Source organism: Centroberyx affinis, unplaced genomic scaffold, assembly GCF_046629955.1.
Source record: "Centroberyx affinis isolate AG114_WGS23_722 - 3 ecotype Tasmania unplaced genomic scaffold, CSIRO-AGI_Caff_v1 ptg003057l_1, whole genome shotgun sequence".
NCBI lineage: Eukaryota > Metazoa > Chordata > Actinopteri > Beryciformes > Berycidae > Centroberyx > Centroberyx affinis.
The window spans coordinates 206,213-220,000 of NW_027281144.1; positions in this window are offsets into that span (position 1 = coordinate 206,213).

Sequence of the window (13,788 nt, forward strand, 5' to 3'; positions counted from 1 at the left end):
GGATGGAGAGAGAGAAAGACAGATGGATGGAGAGAGCGAGAGAGAGAGAGACAGAAAGAAAGAAAGAAAGAAAGAAAGAAAGAAAGAAAGAAAGAAAGAAAGAAAGAGAGAGAGAGATGGGTGCAGCTGTGTGTGCTTGTCAAAGGCAAGGTCACCCTCAAGGCGACTTGAAGCCTTGATTCTGCCACTTCAGTAACCATGGAGACACAGTTAATGAACACACACACACACACACACACACACACACACACACACACACAGAATGCAGCACACAGTATCCGTAGTAAAACTCAAGGGAGTTTATCTCTATTTCCAAACCACACCATTTCTCCTTTCTCTCTCTCTCTCTCTCCGTCTCTGTCCCTTTTTTCTCACGCTCTTCTAATCTCTCTTTTTCTCCCCCCACTCATTTTCTCTCTATCTCTATGTCTCAGTTTCTGTCTGCCTGTTTTTTCTCCTCATCCCTCCCATTTCTCCCCGCATCTCCTTCGTTTTGTGTCATTTTGGGTCAATCAGCAGACAAAAAACAAAGCTGTATCTCATTCCAGTCCGATAATCCAAAGTAATTCCCTCTCAGTCCTTACAGTGTTGAGTTACATTCCTACTGTAGCTATGGTTGCATTAGAACTGGCTTCATTTTATTCCACATGGTCATTTTTTATGGCACTGTCATTTTGCAGAGAGGGGCCAGTCTTTCCTTGTCTTTACTTGTGTACAACGTCTGGCTCCAGTATTGTATGTTCTTAATGTATAGCAGATTATATTGATGTAATTAAAGTGGCTTTTATAATGCAAACCATTTTATTTAATGTCTTCAATAGATATGTTCACTATATATTTTATTTATAAGTGCACTTGCAATACTTAACTATATGACCGCCTTACTTTGCATCAGTCTCTGTTTTAGACACAGAAGTAGAATGGATAGAACACCCAAGTCAACATTCTGTGTAGACATAAATCAACTCATTTCCATGGCAACATACTCAAAATTCTGTGACAAACATCTTATCAAAGAACATCATGGTAAAACAAGGACATGTCCAATTTATCCATTTTAATTCTATGGTTTTGTATATCAACCTCCAATTTTTACACCATTGTTCATAATTTGTAATATTTGTAATTATGGGATGATACAGATATATATACACATGTACATATTATATATTTAGCCAGATTATAGAACCAAAAATGTATCCAGTGGTAGACATGTTAATATGAATAAACCATAGCTTTCCCAACTGAGTGCCTATATTTTGTTTGTCCATTTGTGCCTGGATGTGACTTTATGAAATTAAATATAATTGAGTATATTAAATTAAGTATAATTGAGTCCTACATGTGTAGAAACCAGGAATTGTGCTTTTCAACCTTATAATAGCTATTTCACTCTCATACAGTAGGCTAAATTCACAGCTACAACTAAATTAATCTGTATTATCATCACATTTTAACACCACAAGTAATGTATTGACTCCTCTCAATGAAGGCAGCACTCTAGTACATCAGTATATTTTTTTAATGTATTTTTCTAATCCTAACCTATAAAATCAGAGGAATATGTGGAGTTGTTGGAAATTAGAGTTTTAATCAATAAAAATGTTACAAACTCAGGGCTCCATCAACTTTTAATTGATAGAAGTCAAATGCAAACAGTCAATGTCAAACAGCATTAGATTTTTACACAACAGTGGTTTGGTTTCCCAAAAGTCATTAGGCACTTAGATCATATTTGTTCCAGTATAATTCAATATAGTGGACCCTTGTTTATGCAGACTGTTGACATCCAGCTGTCAATGCTAGGAATGAACCTCTGCAGCAGGAGCGTGATGTTTTGAAGCTGGATTGATAACTCAGACCCTATGTTTACTGGTTGTAATTTACCCCAACTACAAGTTAGAGCCACATAGTCACAGCTGAATTGTCATAGAGATACATGGAAATGCAAAAAGCCTGGAAGGAGAAGATGTCAAGAGTCTGGTGCTTATTGGTTAAATAGCCTACTTTTAGTTATTAGAAAACACAGTTAAAAAAAATCTCATCTGGTAGATCAGGCTATTTGCAGATTGGAATTTTAGTTATTCAAACATTTCTCAGAGGCAGAGCTGCTCTTGAGGCAGAAATAATCTTATTAGTTCTGTTAAACCTCAATTTGTGGAGCTCAGAAGATTAAAATACAATGCCTGGTACTAAACACCTTTCAAAGAATTTCCTTTCCACGGGTGTCCCATGTCACGTTATCAGATAGAACCTAGATTTCTAAGCGAATGCAGCATGCAGCGTCAATCAAATTTCCGAGTTTCAATGAATGCAACATACATCTCCCACGTCGGTAACGTGATGAACAAACCAATGAAGTGGCACCATCGCACGAATTCTTGTGCGAGTGTGACTACTTCTCTACACAAGGCCAGTCGAGCTTACTGTTTGGCGCGCGTGAATAACTTTAGTAAGTACTTTTATATTGATTAAAAAAATTTATTTTTTTCCTTAAAGTAGCTAGCTACCTCACCTAACTGTTATACACCAACTGGGGTACACAGCTAATATTTGCTAGGTCTAGCCTAGCTAGCTAACTAACTACTGAAGGTTGTATTTTCTAAGGCTAACTTGGGATGGGAAATGGGAAAGAGAGGTTTCAAACAAACAGAAGCACATGGCTAATTATTATGCAGAATGACGTCATCGGACCTTCCCGGGTGCAAGGAAGCACCCAAAATTAGCACGTATATGCAGGTTTTTTAAACGCGGGTAAACTCGCTAAAAATAGGCGATTGACTCCTTTCACATTGCCAGTAGACGAGTTTGCCTTTCTGTTTTTTTTCTGCTGTGTCACGTTCGACGTCACGAACGCGCCCCGGAAAACAGGGTTAGCAAACAGTAGAAAGCATGGAGGCCTGTGACAATGTTACGGTGGTTACTTTTTTTTATATCTTTTACTTCAGTCTCTCTTTCAAACTCAATGCCGACTGAATGGTGCCATGCCATTGTTCCGACAGCCCATTATTCCGAATTTTCTCCCCCTCTCAAACAAACAGAAGCACATGGCTAATTATTATGCATAATGACGTCATCGGACGAGTGCAACGGAATTATTAATGCCGCTTGGACCCTTTCACACTGAAGACAAAAGCCGGATGTTAGCGGGTGTTAGTGGGTTTTTTGACCAGTGTGAAAGGGGCTTAACAATCCTATTTCCCTGGTTAGAATTCTGCAGCGTTCCATGCAGCAGTGATAGTAGTGAGGGCTTAATCCCCTAAGAAGAACAAGCTACTCATGTTTTCTTCATGGGCGCACATGGTCTGATGTTTGGAGCAGCCGAGTGGTGTAGTTGGTACCTTACCGGACGTCAGTTCCGACAGCCATATACAGTATATATACACAGATGCTCCCAATCAACCGGGGGAAAGAGGGTGTGAAACATTAGGAGGAAGGGCTGACTGATTGCAGACCATGAATCTTTCTAACTGCAGGGACAGTGTGTATTTTCGGAACAATGGGCGTTTGTTTTCGGGATAACGGGCTTGCGGTCCAATGGTACATTTTTCGGACTATTGGGGTTTCGGAATAATGGGCCGTCGGAACAATGGGCAGTCCCCCTCTACGCAGCCGCGGACATGATTTTTAGTCGCATGATAGACTACAACTACCAAGTAGAATAGCGATGCGCCATCGATTCGCCTCACACACAAACAAGCACACAAACCCTCACTTCACACAAACAAGCGGCTCCACACACACATGCAAAACTGTATCGCACGGGTGCTACTGCGGTAAATTCATTCATCGCACAGACTGATTTTTTCGTAGCACGTGCGACATATATGTCGCATTGTACAGCCCTGGTGTGGTAAGGTATATTCCCCTGGGTGTTGGTACAACTGTTGCTTGGACCACGGCAAGAGGTTCTCTTTGGGAACATTTTTACATGGTCCTCATTTCAGACCAATAGCTATTGGATGCTTGATGGGTGTGTTTGGAAACTTTCTCTTATATTAAGTTAATAGTTCACTGAAATGTGTTTCTGAGAGAAATGAGGACCCTGTGAAAACAAGCCTTCAAATGATCGCAATCCTATAAAAAACCGGAACGAGACACCAAAAGATGGAGCAGGAGCAACAGTATAGTGGTGTCTCTCATGTCTCTGTACCCCCCCCCCAATAAAATTGGGGGGGGGGTACAATTTTGCCTACTTTGAACATTGGACGTGTCCCCCCTCCCCCCGCTGATTACGCCTATGTATTTATGCTTCAGTTAGGCTATGAATGTAGTGGGGTTTTTTTAAACAATGTAATGGACCATGAATATTAACCAACACTCTCATTAAAACATATTTAATTTTCATCTTGTAGAGTTCAACCTAGCGGCAGCATCTTAGCTCTGTAATGCAACCCAACACACTTCAGCATCAGGGCAGTACAGAGTAGCACTAGACCAGACCCTCCTAGCCCAGCAACAGCACATAAATACTGTAAGTTTTGTGGTTTTTGGGATTTGTGACTTTCACCTTTTATATGACCATAGGCAGCAGGATCAGCTGCTGCATCAGCCCTGTAGATATAATGCTGTGTGCTGTGGCAGGTCAGGGTAAAGTTAGTTCCAATTTAGCATGAACAAGTAATTTCCTCATAAATTAATACCATCCATGAATACCGTTGTTGTTGCGTCTGTAGCTAATCTCCTTCAGAAATCATCAGATTGAGTTTCATGAGAGGCATCTGCCAGTCCTCCCACCCCTCTTTCTGGGTGGGACCCCCCAAGACTTGGGGATCAATTTGAACTAACTTGCATTTTCTTTTCAATTTTCTTCAGCCTTTAGTCATCTTCCCCATCTACTTCCTCCTCATCATCATCATCATCCATAGCCAGATCTTTTAGGGCTTGGTTGATGTGGTACTTGGCAATATAATGAGGGGTGTTTTCTTTCCTTGAAATTTTCATAGATTAGGCTAAATTATAGACTACACAGTGCATGGATAATTCTGAGTGCCTTTCCAAATGGTTCGAGGCGATTTTCCCACGTAGTTTGCGGCATTGAATCACAAGCATTCATGGTTACAACGCCTGTTTTGTAAATCAAATGTATATCAAACCTTGGAGTGCTATACCTCGTTTCGTTCAGAAAAAGGAAGACTTTCCAGTCAATATAATCTAACAAGCAAGGCAACATATTTGAGAGCATGACAGGTGAAATAAAAATACATGGGCTTCACCGATGTAATTTTCTGCCGCTAGGGGTCTCTCAATCAAAACAATAACAAAAGACAGAGTTTGATGATGTCGTGAAGTAGCGTGGGATCATGGGAGTTGTTGTCTTCATTGTTAAACAACAACCATTGCCGTTTTATTTTTAGGTTAGGATTCCTTCAGTGTTCATTGTTCAGGAGGTTTTTACCGGGAGCCGAATTATCCGCAGAGATCTCCTCCTCTCCAAAACAAATGGACCCAATAATTAAAACCGGTAAAAACACTGAATAAAGCAGTTTCACGTTCAAAATCAGTGTTTCTCCGACGATCTTCGGCGGACACAGGACGTCAGGAGGGGCTGCAAGCCGAGCTGCCGCTAATGTTAGCTCAGCTTGTTTCTAGGTGCTCAGCAAGCTGAGCTGTTTGCTCAACTTGTTTCTCCGATAACTTAAGATCCAGAAATCCAATGACTAAAATCCTTAATCCGGTTAAAAGATATAGTTAAAATCGACCAAGATCTAAAAAGTGAGGGTGACGTGACTTGAAACAGTAAGAAAGTAGTCGGCTGGAAATGTTTTAATGTCCGGCCATCCGGCCGACAGCCGGCGCTTATGAAAAACTCACAGCTGGCTGCTGTGTGAATATTGGTTTATATCATTATGTCTCAATGAAATCTCCACATAGCACACATTAGTTTCAGGATTGGTTATAAGGTCTGATATTGCTTATTGAAGGTTTAAATATTCAGATAGGCTACTTTTTTTTAAAAATCTCTAAATCTTATCTCTGAGTTAGGAAAATACTCTCTGGTTATGAGTTGCATCCTAGCTCCAGAAAGCTGCACCTTTGTTGGGGTGAGTTCTACTATAGGTCCTGGAAATGGTTAAAATGCTCATCTTTCTACATCTACTATAGGTAAATTGGTTCCAATGGGAGAATGAAGATGGGGCCAGTGTTGGCAGGAATGGAGATTCCCAGGCATCCTTCTCTATCTTGCTCTTTGTACCTCTGTCTTTCCTTTTATATACCTCAGACTGAGTGGTTCTAGTGGAGGGGATCAAAGTGACATCCTTCCTTATCCCCTTTTCAATTTGCTTGGCTCTCTTTAAAGAATGCTTTAAAGTACTCATCCTCCCCTCTCCACTCCTCTTATCTTCTTCTCCTTTTCTCTTTACTGCATCACTCCCGGACCTGTTCCTGCCCTAGCATTAGCTAATAGTAGCAAAGGCTGGATTCAAGATGTATCAGATTTTTTTTATCCTTTGCAGGGAGGGAACTTGTTGGTTTAAAGAATTGTGCAGTAAGGTTATTTTGCTGCTTTCTCCGTGGACCTCAGTTCAAATTTAGTAATAGCCACTGGCAAGCATGGCAAAAATTTATAACCTTGATACTATGTGACCTACATTTGATATTTTATCCATGGTAGGCCTGCATTGAAAATTTCCGAAAGGAAAAAAGAAAACGATGCTATGGCCTAGGAGGAAGGGTGAAAGTTTGAGCCACCATGGAGTAGCCGTTTAGAAACCACACACGAAAATAAAGGGCTTGGTAGGTTGTTTTGTATGGAAGTCTTTGGCACACTAGTAATGGCATATGAAGCAATGCCATCTAGCATCCCTTTGGGGCTACTCTCTCCTAATCTTTCCTGTCTATCTCTAATGTCAGCTATCAAAGTAAAGGCGAAAAAGCCCAAAAAATAGTCTAAAAAAACCCCATTGCTGTCCTGTTAACCAACCCCTTTTATCAGTCTGTTTCTGCCTCCATCAGCGCTCTCTGTTTTCCTTCTGTCTCTGATGCACTCTCTGTCTAATTGCATGCTTCCAAAGATAACATTTTGTGCCTCGTTTAACACTGTGGGTTTTTGGTCCCCGAGAGAGAAAGAGAAAATTCATTGTTTTGTTGAAACTCTGTTGGATATTGGTTAGAGGTTAGAGCACATGCGGGAGAAGGATGGTGCCACTTGCTAATTGGTAATAATTGGTTGTGAATTTCAGTGCTCATGTAAAAATTTGTGCGAGAAAAGGAGGGCAGGAGGAAAGGGAGACAGGTTGTGCACTGTGGAGTTATGTGGGAATTTTCCTTTGCTATGTGTCAGGAGCCGACCCCCTTCTCTGCACACCCACACATGCAACCCCCTCAGCACACACACACACACGATCAGAAGATTCCACAGATTCATCTCTTGCTGGTCTCTACGGCAACAAGCTTCTGAGAGAGTGATAGTTTCTTTTTTCTTCCAGACCCTGTCCTTGTAGTTCTCCTTGATTCCTTTACAGAGAGGGAGAGAGAGAGAAAGAGAGAGAGAGATCATAACAAGGGGGTATAATCACAAGACTTCTCAGTTATACAGGATAGAGAATCAGCTACACGTGATTTCATTATGACTTAACCGCAACCACACACACACACATACACACACACTGCTAGGCTATTAAAAGTGTATATTGTCCTTCAGGCACTGAGCAACCTCCAAAAAGTTAGGCCCCAAGAAACCCATTCAAAACCTGTTGTAGAGTTTCAAAAATGCATGAACTTAGAGCAGTAATACTTAAGTATAAATAATAAAATATTATCACTATTGCAATAAAACACCCATAGTAAAAATACAAGCACTGAGCGCAGCTGTAGTGCTACTATATGGTCGATAAACATTGAGAGAGGTGTGGGAAGTGGAGGCTGTGGCAGGAATACTCTGGCTATGAATTAAACACACACTAAAAGAGAATCAATACCAGGAGCCAGGGGAGACTCTGAATGAATGAAAATAGCGACTGCACCTCCAACTTTGATCGATGAGAGTGAGTATGCACCTTTATATGCGTGTATGTCTGTGCATGTGTGAGCGCATGTGTCTATCTGTGTGTGTGTGTGTGTGTGTGTGTGACCTAGCAGCAGAAGCAGCAGTCTCAGTGAGTTTTAAAGGGTACCCAGGTTCTAAATGGAGTGCTATGTGGAATATCAAAGCCCCATTCTGAATGACTCATCGTTCACAACTGGACCGGAGAGAGAATCCAGTTCAATACACACACACACACACACACGCACGCACACACACACTCTCTCTCTCTCTCTCTCTCTCTCTCTCTCTCTCTCTCTCTCTCTCTCTGTCTCGTTTGCATAAATGCTGTTTTCTTCCTCTTCCTCACTCACTCACTCTGGCCAGACTCTCTCAGAGAGAGAATCCAGTTCAATACACACACACACACACACACACACACACACACAAACACACTTGATCAGACTTCCAGATGTGTTTACTCTTAGATACCCTTTGATATGTTTAAGTAGGACTTGATATTGTTCCGATTTTTTTGGCACCAATAAGTCTTAGGGCGTTTTCACATTATAATAGTCCTTTTAAAGTCCGAACCAGGGTTTGCTAGGTGGCTACATTACATTACATTACATTGCATCTTTAACCACATAGACCATAGCTTATAGACCTAGGGAATACCACTACAAGAACTGCCTCCTTGTGTGTGATCATTACAAGTGTTGATAACAGTATACTTTCTACAATAAGGAAGAAATGCCATGACCTGGCATTGTTAAAAATAATCTCTGAAAATTCAGTGGAGATTAGTGTATCATTGCTCTTTTTGCCAAGTTAAATGTTTGATTTGAAATTTTCCACAAATTTGCTGAATGGAAGCAAAACAAACGAGATGATTTTCAGTTCAGTACATTTACATGTAAACGGCAGACAACCAGCCAGTGGCAATCTACAATACAGGCATAGAGCAGGTAGTCACATACCCTGGGGTTCACATAGATAGGAAGCTGTGTTGGAATGTGCATGTGGAGAGCTTGTGCTCTCGATGCATCAGAGGCTGTCCTGTAGTCCTCAGACAGCCTAGTGTGCTCTTGGATCACTGCCGGGTTTGGAAACTTGGCAACTCCCCAAAAGTGACAAATTTTATCTCTTGCCCATTCTGCCACAAGATCAGCCGTCTCGCTACAAGAAGTATTTGAACAGACTGTCTCTACACAGGGTGACACAGTGGCTCAGTGGTTAGCACCGTCACCTCACAGCAAGAAAGCAAGAAAAACCCAGGTTTGATCCCCAGTTCTCTCTGTGAGTTTACATGTACTGTTTACATGGTTTTCCTCCAGGTGCCCCCTTTCCTCCCACTTTCCAAAGACGTGCAAGTCAGGCAGGTTGAAGACTCTAAATTGCCCTAGGTGTGAGTGTCTGTCTATGTGTGTTAGCCCTGGGGTAGACTGGTGGCATTTCGCCCAATGCATGCTGGGATAGGCTCCTGCCCTCCGTGTCCCTGAAAAGGCATAAGTGGGTAAAGAAAATGAACGATCAGGCCATGGAAATCACAGCAGAATACCAGCCTCGCTAAAGTAGACACGATAGTGTCCCGTGGTGAAGGTTCAACAGATATTAAAACTCCCTTGTTGTTAATAAAACTGATTTAGCACAAAACTACAGCCTGGATCTTCCCTCACCTACATCCCCTCCACTGACATGGTATCTTGTTTGTCCTTTATGTGTATATTTCCATGGACTGATCTGTTTGTTTTTGTCCCAAAATGTGTGTATGATGTGTCTTTTACCTACTGGACTGATTTTATGTGTACATGATGTATTTCTATCTTATGCTGCTGTTTTTCATGCACTGTTTTTTACAGTGTCCTCTGTAGGGGCAATAAAGTTTCTCTTAATCTAATTTTATCACACAAATACTCTCAGTACTTCCAGTTTACCCTCTTTATGTTGTGAAAAGAAGAAGTTGGAAAGAGTCAGTATAACTTTAATGCTCTAATGCTTCCACCGCTTTATAGCAAGTATCTCTCTGGCTCACGAAGTTAATTGTTATTGCAACCTATCTGTCCCTGGGATGGGTCTTCTGGCCAAGGCCACGGTGTGTGTGTGGGTGTGTTTGTGTGTGTGGGTGTGTTTGTGTGTGTGGGTGTGTTTGTGTGTGTGGTAATAGAATGTCTGCTGGCTCGCCTTGGCAGAGAAGAGGGTACGTTGAGTATTGGTCAGCAATGCCCTTCCCCTCTGTGCCAACTGACTCTCCTCTGGCGGATGTGGACACACACACACACACACACACACACACACACACACACACACACACACACATACATAGAGACACAGACACACAGAAACACACACACACAAGGTCATGTTTCTAACTCAGTGTGTAATGTGACCTTGCACTGAGTGTGTTCTACCCTTGCTCTCAGTTTAGCAATTATTAAGTATGGTAAGTGCCAGTGGGTTTGTGTGTGGGTGTTTGTATGCTTGTTCTTGTGTGTTAATGTTTGTGTGTGTGCATGTTTTATTTACATGGGTCAACGCACACAAAAAACTGTGTGTATGTGTGGATGCAGTTTAACAGCTGTGACCCTCTCTGTGTTGTCAGCTCTGCCTCACAGCGCTATCTAGCAGTGCACATGTAGCACTGCACACACACTACCAACAAACACACCAACATGCAGCTCTGATCACACACTAGCAGCACAAACACACACACGCACATATTGCATGGTCAGATACGCTATACAACTTAAAACTGTTCATGTTCTATCCTTTGTATAGAAAACAAAGAAATGGTGTCCTCACCTCGCCTTTCTAATCTCCAACCAGTGCTGAATCTCCAATTATATTATACTATGTATATATTGAAAGCATGAATAAGAATACCAAACAACAACACTATATCGTTTTATTGGTGTACAATAAAAAGTTTAATGGCAGCACTGTTTTCTATAACTGAATAGTATAACAATATGAAAGATGCTTTAGCAGACCTGCACTTAAGCATAAACTTGTCTATCACAGCTGTCTGATAAGTCAAGAAAGGTTCATAGTAATTAATTTAAAACCATTTCACAAATGTATTTTTGCCAAAGTTAATTTACTAATCTTGTCAGACCCTGGTTTGGCTTTCCATAGCACCACCCCCATCTACCAAACAGAGAGATGTGGATGTGATTTCATGTATGTGTTCATATAATTCATTATTTTTTATGGCTTACACTTAAACAAGAACAGTTAATACAGTTAGAGTAGTTTAACAGAGTTCCTATGGGTATATAGAGTATAGTTAACTATAATAATATTAATTATACTAATGATACTTAGACTACTACTGCTACTGATACTACTACCATTACTGATACTACTACTACTGTGTTGGCTATGACTAATACTACTAGTACCACTAATAATAATAATAATATAATTGGTAAATGGGTAAAGGGTATTAAAGTGCTACTAAAAGGAGGAAAGGAGGACTTCCTGCATGTGTCATCAAAAGGAAGGCAGACGGGGGTACAGGGAAGGAGGGATGGTGGTGTGATAGGAGACGGAAGGATGGATGGGCCATAGGATCGTGTGAAAGGAGGTGGGAGGCAGAGAATGGGATGGATGGATGGATGGATGGATGGATGGAGAGTGGGAGGTTGGAGAGTAGGGAGGTGGGGGGAAGGTGGGCGGATGAGAGGGAAGTTGCCAGGCAGCGTGGGAGTTTGAGGGCATTTTCGAGAGTTGTGTGTGTGTGTGTGTGTGTGTGGGCGAGTAAGCATGGGACAGAGTGATCGCTCACGTGGAGGCAGCAGTTGTCATAGCAACAGAGGATGTCATCTTGTACCACAAGATCTTAGCTGTCCCAGAATCCTACAGACCTCTCCTCTCTCTCTTTCTCTCTCTGCCTCTGTTTGTCTTTCCCTCTCTCTGTTGCTACCCTTCTCTCCATCTCTGCCGCTCTCTTTCACCCTCCCTCTCTGCCTCTCCTTGTATCTATCTTCTGTCTCTCTGTGTCTCTTGGTCTTTCTCTGTCTCATATTCTCTGTCCCAATATACCCTCCCACTCTTCTCACTCCTTCCTCCCCCCTCTCCCCTCTATCTCCCTCTCCTCTGCCATCCTGTTTATCCCACCCTTCCTCTTGTCCCATTTCCCTGCATTCTCTCTTCCCCATCCTCCCTCCCCCTCCTCCTTTCTCCCACTCTTCCCCTTCCCCCACAGTTGTAACAAACCACTGGATATAAATAAAGGTGATAAATGAGAGTGAGGCTGCAAAGGTGTGTGTTTGTGTGTATGTGTTTCGGTTTTTGCTTTAATGACCTCTACAGACTCAGTAGTGGGATATCCCTTCATGGGGGGGCTGTAACTCACTCTCTCTCTCTGTCTCTCTGTCTCTCTCTCTCTCTCTCTCTCACACACACACACACACACACACACACACACACACACACACCATTAATTCACCACTTTACTGGGAAAACATTGAGGCTGCTTAATTCAGGCAGCCATGTGACCCTCCAGCATTTCTGAAATACCAGAAGATATCAGCACTAGAGGTTGTTTCAAAGCTGCATAACTGATCATCAGTTTTAAAGATGTTGGCAACCTGGTAAAAACAGAACATCAATAAAGTAATTGCACTTCATCTCTCTTTCTGATCTGTAAATTGTGTGTGCACCTGAAGGCAACACATGTAAACAAAGATTTACTAACGACAGCAAATTTATGTTGTCAGTTGATCCTTCTTGTAGGAGGGTACCACTCTTATGTCCAGTCGATTTTTGAGTTTTAACACTCATATATACATGTATAGTCGAGCCAATCAACTTGCAAACTAACCCTGTAGTCTGTATGTATGTTTGTGTGCCTGTGTTTTCATGTGTATGTTTGCATATGAATGAATGCTTGCGGTGTGCACCTCCGTGAGGGAGGCAAAAGGCAGTAAAGGGCGTAACCTTGACCCTCTAGTCTGAGCTATAGTAAAACCAACAGCACATGACAACAGATCACAGCCTGGCATATACCTCATATTCTCAGTGCTACACATCACATGCAAGGCCAAGGAATGTGACCTGCATCAGTCACAACATGCTCTCTCTCTCTTCCAAGGTCCGAGCTGTAATAACAGTCTGGCACCACGTTTACATTTACATCCAGTCAGCTGACACTCTCATCCAGATCAGTTTACAGGGACGGAGCAGGTTGGGGTTCAGTTTAGATTCAGTTTAGGACGCTTAGGTTCATGGGCCCTGTTGATGAAACATTGGCTGTTGTGGGTGTCTCTAATCTTTACTAATCTTGTGTCATCCTTTTGCTGGCTTTGTTTATGAGTTAATTCATTGGATTTAAGACATTTTATGCTCAAATTGACCGACAGTATTTGATGGCTAAACATGTTCATACATGTATTTTAAGATGGAAATGTTTGTAGAACAGACCTGTAAAAGTTACGGTGGGATATGAAAGTAAAAACGTTTTTTTTTCCATGTGCATGTGAAAAAATCTTTACTACTAATCAAGTCTTTCATTTTCCAATACCAGTTAGCACAACCTTGAGAAGTGTGTTTTGAAATGTGCTAGTATTCTGCACAGACAGTGTATCATTAAAAGTCAACCTACTGGTATTTGAGAAAAATCTGATATTTGTTTGCGGTTAACAGTCTATGATTGTTGAGTCAGCACAGCGACTGTTGTGCTTTTTGCAAGTTTCTCTGTGTAAGAGCATTTGCTAAATCCCTGAACTGTAAATTGTGTTGTGCATTAGTGATGCAGTGGCCATTACATCCTGTTCTTACTGAATCAGGGCTGAATATTCTCTTTGTCTCTCTCTCTCTCT